Source organism: Octodon degus, unplaced genomic scaffold, assembly GCF_000260255.1.
Source record: "Octodon degus isolate 3935 unplaced genomic scaffold, OctDeg1.0 scaffold00032, whole genome shotgun sequence".
Lineage (NCBI taxonomy): Eukaryota > Metazoa > Chordata > Mammalia > Rodentia > Octodontidae > Octodon > Octodon degus.
In genome coordinates, this window is record NW_004524608.1 from 5,476,568 (window position 1) to 5,484,689 (window position 8,122).

The following is an 8,122-nucleotide window of genomic DNA, read 5'->3' on the forward strand; positions in this document are numbered from 1 at the left end:
ATCTGTACAGTCCAGTGCTCATCCGGCTTTTGAAAAAATCAAGTTTAATCTTGCAAAGAATTTTAGTTCTAGATATTCTGCTTACATAGGTCTTGAATCCCAAACGCCAGATTCCCAATATCCTGTCCAATCACAGCCTGGGTACCTTCTCACTCTCCATCCCCCCTCTCCCTGTGCCCTTCCTCTCCACCAAAACTTCCTTGGAATCCAAAAGCCACTGATCTTGTTGAGCACCTTCCTTTCAGAGGAGGGACCTGAGGAGTTACCTGGGAAGTAAGGTGCTGGCCCAGGCCTTGCAGCTGGTCTGCAGTGCAGCGTGGAATGCTAGGGTAAAGCATATTTCTCTCCCTCTGCTCCCTTTCCACCCCTTCAGCACCTGGTCCTGGCTTTCTTTCCCACACTGTCATGCCTGTGGTTCGATCCGTCTAGTTTTCTCCATGTTTATCTTACTCTTCTCCTCCACTCACTCTATCACTTCCTGAATTTCAACACTCTCTGCTGTCCACCTGGAGGAGTGTAATTTCCTCCCATCCAGTCCCTGGCCTCAGTCTCTATCCCCTTTCTGATCCAATCCCCACTACCACCATCGCTACTGTATCTCCTTCATTGAGGATAGAGCCCACTTTCCTTCCTTAATACAACATGCAAAGTTCTGCACAGTGTGTCTTCACTACTTCTTCCAGCACTGGCCTCCCGCTCCAGCTAACCCAATCGTGTGCTGCTGCTCCTTAAACCCACTGCATCCAAGTGCCTCCACCCCTCAGCTCCTTCTCTTCCGTACATGGAGAATACATACCCTTGCTTGCCACATCTCCTTGTGACTCCCTGGCCAAAGGCTACCCTCCCCTGAGCTCTCCATTTCTCTTTTCTCCATACTCTCTGGCCTTTGTCCATCCTCCTACTATTCGCTTTGGACTTAAGTTAGTGGAGAACATGTCTGTCTTCCCCACAATTCATGGTAACTCACTTGAGGACAGGGACTATTTGGGATCTTAAAATCTTCAGCAGCCAGAAGGGTACTGACCGTCCAAAGAAAGCCTTTAATGTTCTTATTATTGAAGAAATCAATATTGAAGAAACTTATTTCACCTCAGATTTTTTTTCACATTTTCATTCAGTTGTTGAACACACAAAGTCCCTGCTTTACAAGAAGTATCAGTTTAATACTAAAGCAGGTACGCGACCAAATGAAGTCTGAATTCCTTTGCATTTTTATCAGATGATTTATCTTAGTTTCATCACCCAGAGAGCAAGATTGGCAGTAATTTTTTTTATGAGTCACATTAAAATTCCTAAATACCAGTACTTACACAAGAGCCACGTTATTTTCAGGAGCAGGTGTGGATGGCTATTCAGTTCTCTACCTATCAAGGTGTGTTTAATTTTTTCCTAGTAAGATCACTGAGAGATTCTATCATTTGCAATCTAATATTTTCACTGTGACTTTTATCATTTTCCCAAAACCCTAAGGAAATTTACTTGAGTGAAGATTTCAGGTTTCCTGTAAATATTTATGTTTTAGTCCACTAAGTGGTACATTTCTTATAAAGTGGACTGTTTATATATATAAATGTCCTTGGGAGGAAAGTTTTGTTCTTGTGTTGCATTTTCTAACGACTGTGGAACAAATGTAAATTTTTAAACCACAGAATCAAGGAAATAAGGAATATTATGAAGCCACCCCATTGTTTTCTGAAGGAACTAAATTAAAAATATTGAAGGCTTAATTTTATAGGATTCTACAAAAATGAGAGGAAAAAAGGCCAAAAAAAAAAAATGTTTAGATTTCCTTGCTGGCCACCAAAAACCAGGCATGGATGTGCATGCCTGTAATCCCAGCACTGGGGAGGCTGAGACAGGAGGATCACTACGAGTCTGAGCTGTGTAGCGAGACCCTGTACCAAATAAATAAATAAAAGATTTTTTAAATTTTTTTTAAATGTTTAGATTTGTAAAATGTCTGAAAATAACTGATTTAGCAGAGGAGATCTAGGAATGTAGCATTTCAGTTTTCTAACATGCTAAATTGTAAATAATGATAATGGAAACTATTTCTTTCCATTTTTGCTTTGTTTTGTCTTGTTTTTGTAGACAGGGTCTCTGTGTAATTCAGATTGCCCTAGAGCTCACTAGGTAGCCCAGGCTGACCGCAAACACTCAGCAGTCCTGCTGCCTCAGCCCCCTGAGTGCCGGGATTACAGGCATGGGCCACCACAACCTGCTCTTCTCATTCTTGAAAGGCAGTATTACAATGTATTTAACTGCCATTGCTGGGAGCTGTCACTAGGAACATAGTGTTTCAAGAGCCTTCCCATTTTTAAATTTTCTAAATTGGTACGTGTTTGGAGTATATTGTCATTGTGTCCATCATGGGGAGTTGTTGCACGCACACGACATTTCTCAATTCTGTTTTTAGCCCCCTCCCTTCCCCTCTCTACCTCTCTTAGATATAGATAAGGTATATGGGTATATGGGTATGCATACATATCTATACATACATGAGTATGCATGTGTCATTCTAATGATACATATATGTTGTGATCCATGCACACCCATGTTTATAGCAGCACACTTAATAATAGCCACATCTTGGGAGCAGCCAAAATGTCCATTAACAGATGAATAAATAATGTGGTGCTTATACACAATGCAGCGTATGATTCTGCTATAAAAATGATAAACCTGAGTCATTTCGAGGAAAATGGATGTGCCTGGACACCACAACGTTAAAGGAAGTAATTCAGACACATAAGCTAACCGACTGCGTTGTTTCTCTCAGATGAGAACCCCAAACTCTAAATAAAGAATAACAGTAAGAAATAGCAAGCTAGACCTCTGGCTTATGGGAAGGGAACCAAAGGATGGAGGGAAAGGGGGACAGGGGAAGGAAAGATTTTTAGAAGAGCAGGGAACTTACGAAGTGCTGTGCGCTTACACAGAGTCCCTACAAGCAATACAACCATGTGTGCAGATGATTTTTTTAATCAAGCTGTAAAACAATGACACCTCAGAGCATTCCCAGAGAGGTACAATTATTATGTGGCATCTACTGTCTCCTTACTGATGCTTTTTAATCTCTTTTACCACCTGGTAAAGCTCCTATCCCTAGCATCCCACTCTATGCTGCTATAGCTGAGAAGATCAGGAAACGCGTCAGTTAGACCTACGCTCAAAATGAGAATCAACAGTCGGCTTAAAGGAGCCCTCTCTCTCATAAAGCAGTGGGTATGTGCATTTTGTGACTGTTGGTTCACATACCAAACTGGCTGTTTCGGCCACTTTTGAGTTCAAAGGTAGGTTTCAAATGGTTGAGTCTTCTACGTTTCTTAAAAGTGAAAGGTAAAATTGCAGCTAGGCACAGATGAGAGGTAAGAAAGCAGAAAATGTTCATTGTGCTCTGCATGGATTAAGCAATTTATAAAGGCTATTACTGAATTGGGGTGCTTACAGGGTGGTCATCTAAACCTCTGTGGAGGTGCTGTCCACTCTCGGCATGTGTTTTCCCTTTGAAGGCCAGGTGTTTGGTGACCACAGTGGATGCTATCTCCGTGGCCTGTCTCCTTTTCTTCTCCTTACCTTTGATCTGTTGTTGGTCTTTGAAGGCAGCCGTCATATTATGCTGCTTTTTATGTCACCCATAGACCCTTAAAAATGGCTTGAAAGGCCAGCCAGATAGCTCAGTGGATTAAAGTTCCTGCTTAGGCAGATGCAGGGGCTGAGGGTTTGATTCCCAGCCTGCTGTGCTGGCCCTGCCCCCCCTGGGGCACATTGATATGGCAATTGAGACTGGGCATATTGGTGTGAGCTTCTAATCCCAGCGTTTGGGAGGCTGAAAAATAGGAAGCATCAGTACAAGTCTGATCTGTGTAGTGAGACCCTATAGACCCTGTACTAAATACAGTAAAAAAAAAAAAAAAAAAAAAAAGATTTTGCAAAGGTCTGGCAGTGACAAGAGGAATGGGGGCTGGGATGAGCTCTAGAAGTTTCTTTGCCCCTGGCACTCCAAACGGGACAGTGAAGACATGTTTTCACATATAAATGTAGCTTACACTTTCTATACTAGTTTCCAATGCATCTTTGATTTAAAAAGGTAATTGTGGACTGGTTGGCCTGAGATTGCCACTTCCCTGTAAATGAAGTTTGAAGTTCCAAACCCACATTTACAAAGCAAAGAAAGTTCTGCGAAAGGCTCCTCCTAAATGTAGGGTTGCATGGATTCATTTCCAAGCCCAAGTGAATTTTTCAAAGGAATCTTTAAAGAAAGTCTGCAAACCTCCTTCGTTTCCATCTATTCATTCAACAAATACTCACTGAGGGTTTACTGGGCTAGTTAGTCCCACTGTACTGGGAATCAAGAATATAAAAAGGACAAAGAACAGACTCTGACCTCGGGGTTATCTCATCTGCTAACCTTCCAGCCCACGACATGAGTCTTGCTTCATCTCTGTCCATCCACCCACCCTCCGACACGCACACACTGCTGAGCTCTGTGGAGGGCTGGGCTGTCAGCTCTATACTTCAGGGTTAGCACTATCTGTGATACAGTTCTTGACTCTCTCTCTTTTGCATTTCACATGGCAGGCCAGTACCATATGTCACCAGCGTTCTTCCTCCCTAGCTAGGCACGATTACCTCTGATGGTTTCTATACCACGCGCCTTCACTTTTGAATACCGCTCTTGATTCACTAGATGGATTTCACAACCTGCAGACAAGTTGCAAACTGCAAACCGTTGAACGCTGAGTGTATCACAGGCCTGTCGTTCTTCCGGTCCACATCCTCAGGGCAGCTAGGAAGCTCTGGTAGCCCCTGGCCACCCAGCCTGCTGGGTATAAGGTCAGCCTGGAGGTGGAAGGAATTTTTTTTTTCATAGGAGCCAAAGGCTCTAGGTTTTTGTCAAACTTCTTCTGTGATCAGCTCTGTGCTTTCCAGAAAGATTCTTTCCTTTGCCACAACACAGCTCTAAAGCAGAGGTGGGGACTGCCTATGCAGGGTGAACAAGGACACCCAGGATCATGACATGTATTAAAATGCCCAAAAATATTAAGTACATAAAATAAATGCACATTATTACTAAACAACGTTCTTTTTCCCAATTAACATTTAATACCAGAGGAACAACTTGGGGAGACCAGATGTTCTTTTTTTTCCTCCAAGCCATGACCATTTAATTCAGATCATAAAACTTGAGATGCACATTTAATATATAATCTTCTTATATTATTTAACTGCAAATAAAGTTTCTTTTCAGGGCATTGGTGCAACTAAGTTGGAATTATCTAAATTAACTTCTAAAGCCATTCTTAAAGTATTATAAATCGGCTATATTGGGAATAAACTTAAACATTACTTTTTTTAGGACTAATGATAAATGATGAGGTAGAATAGACTTCAATAGATTTCCTAGCTCTAGACTCTTAAATTAAGTTTGCACTGACTTTAAATACTGGTGGCTTTTAAGGAAAGAGAGGTCTGTGTTGCTGAGTGCCCACTCTTTAATGCAAAGACTTAGGTTTACTTTTTCAAATGGTTTAATCTCACTAACACGTAAGCCCTTAGCAGACCCCTAATAAAAGACCAATTTGTAAAACTGGGCCATTTTAATGTTTTTACAATTTAATAAATAGTTTTCTTGATGAATGTAGTGGTGAGAGTTGTTCAGCAGTATTCAAGTTATGGTTTGCCTGACTGGTCTGTAGTCTTCAGTAAGTGTAAGAAGTTATTGTATGAAACATCGTCAAACTAGTAAGACTGCACTGATGCATCCATCACTTTCAGGATTGTTGGTCACCTGGGCATATTTACCCCAAATAACCTTGCCTCCTTGTGTCACAGGCCCAGCTCACTCACGTTCACCTCAATCACTGCTCCTTTGGTAATAACAGCCAAATTGTATACAGTGGCAATGAAGGATTCTTTTTCACACCAAGTATTGGCAGGCAAAAGTGGCATTCAGTTCAGGATGTTATTACATGGGCCTTCTTAAAACGTAACACCATTGGCCTCATGAATCTTTCCTATTTAAGTGGTTTTCATGTAAAGCCATCTCCAACAAAGCAGACTTTAGTAACCATCCTCTTCCATGCCCTTTTTCTCTTTCTAGTTTGAATAACTTTAATACTTCCGTTTCTCCTTGGGCATGAGCTTTGGGCAGAAGAACTTCCCGTTTTCCCACCTTTTCATTTTTGTTTAATCATGTTGGAAAGTACTTTTGCACCACACTGTCCCTCTCTGTCCAGCAGGTAGTCAGGTGCTGCTCCTTGTGGAGTTTTTTCATTGTTCTTTATTTTTGGTGGTTCTCTTTTCATGCATCTTGATAGTCTTCTTTATTTGTATTTTCTTTGCATGGCACTGTTTGTGGTAGAGCTTAGCCTTCAGGCCAATTTTTTTTTTTTTTGCCTTCTTTGAACGTTCATGAGCCTCTCAACTTTTCGTATTTCTCTTTTTCTTATGCTAATCCAAGTGGTACCCATAGCGTTTATGGTGTAGTTCAATGTATTCAATCTGTGGCATGATGACAGCTGCAGAGCCACCATGGGCAATCTCAGGTGTGCAAAGAGAAGTCCTAACTTTGGGGTGTCCCAGACACACGAGCTGCCTCCACGCAGCCAGAAACAGGAAAGGCAAGAGACCATATGTTCTTAATAGAGCTAGGCTCTTTAAAAAGACTTCAACATGATGCAACTTTATGAGTGAAAATCTCGGAGTGACATTTGTTCATGGTGTCATAACTAGGTTTATATTTAAGAGACTCAGCCCAGTCATCTTTGCCCCCCCACCCGCCCTGAAATACTTTTTCTGGTATTGAAGACAAAAAAGCAACTAGGTGGTCAATGGGTTTTAAGTCCGCAATTGTTTGGTAAAGGGGCATGCTTTGCTTCCTCTTATCTGCTAGGCGCCATGAGATTTATGAACCGCTTTTTATTAAAAGTGGCTAATGTTAAACAAAATTGTTAAAAGAGATAATTTTATTAAGAAAAGCTTAAGACAAACTTCTAGACAACATGTGGTGCTTTCCCCCACTGACCTTTTACTTTTCCTCACTGACTTTGATTAGAATTAGTTCATTAAAATAAATGTTTCTTTCAAGTCCTGCTGCTTTCCTTTAACCTGCACCCCTAACATTTGCCCTACAGGCCAGCTCTGTCCATTTCCTTAGCTTCCTGCTTGTTCTCTGCACCTGTCCATGACTGCCTGCTGGTCATGTCAGTCAGCTTTCCACTACTGTGACAAAAGGCCTGATGTAATCAACTTAAAGAGAACAATGGTTCCTTGAGACTAAGATTCAGAGTCTTCAGTCTCTTGTTGTTTGGGGTACATCATGGTAAGAGTGCTTGGGGGAGGAGACCTATTCACCTCTTGGCAGTCAGAAATCACAGAGAATGACAGAAAGAGGCCAGAGTCCCAGTGGTCCCTTGAGGGGCATATTCTTCATGTCTTAGCCACTTTCTTCATCACTAAGACATAAGTGCCTGAGACCCACAGTTTAAGGAAGGAAAGGATTGTTTTGGCCCAAGTTGACAAGAGACTTCAACCCATAATTTTCTGACTGACTCTAAAGAAGGGCAGCATCGCAGAGGGGCATCGAAGATCTCATGGCATGTGAGCAGAAAGAGTTAAGGAAGGGGCTATAAGGGAGTGAAACTCTCCCAGGCCATCCCACCCACCCATTCTTCCACCCACCTCCTAACAGCAAGTCTTCAGTAACCACCACCATCCAATTGCCTAAGTGATCCCCTGAGGCTTCAGGAGGCCTTCCTGACGTAACTTCCTCCCTGGAGGCTCTGCCTCTGGGAGGCTCCACCATCTCCTAGCAGTGCCCTGGGCTGGTGCCTGTGGATCCGGACATACCCAGGTCCTTACCAAGAGTTTCTGAGCCTTTCCCGAGCCAGTGTGTGTTATGAAATATAGAGAAAATTAAGGCATCTGTTCATTCCAAACAAAGTAAACTTGCGCATGTTGAGCTTTGAAAAGTGAAACATCGCTTACACTGTTCAGCAGTACCTCACAAAGGTTACAGCTCACCTGAATTCCTTGTATTTCCACAGGAATACACCTAAAAAGCATAACATTTAAGCAATTTTTTAAACCTAGCTTTTAGCTGATTTCTTTTTTTTTTTTT

At 42.0% G+C, this 8,122-nt stretch overlaps 1 protein-coding gene across 6 annotated transcripts in view; it reads left to right on the forward strand.

Annotated features, from left to right (window-relative positions):
- Positions 1–8,122, forward strand: part of Cald1 (caldesmon 1) — a 202,237-nt gene that overhangs the window by 125,977 nt on the left and 68,138 nt on the right. The window lies entirely within an intron of this gene.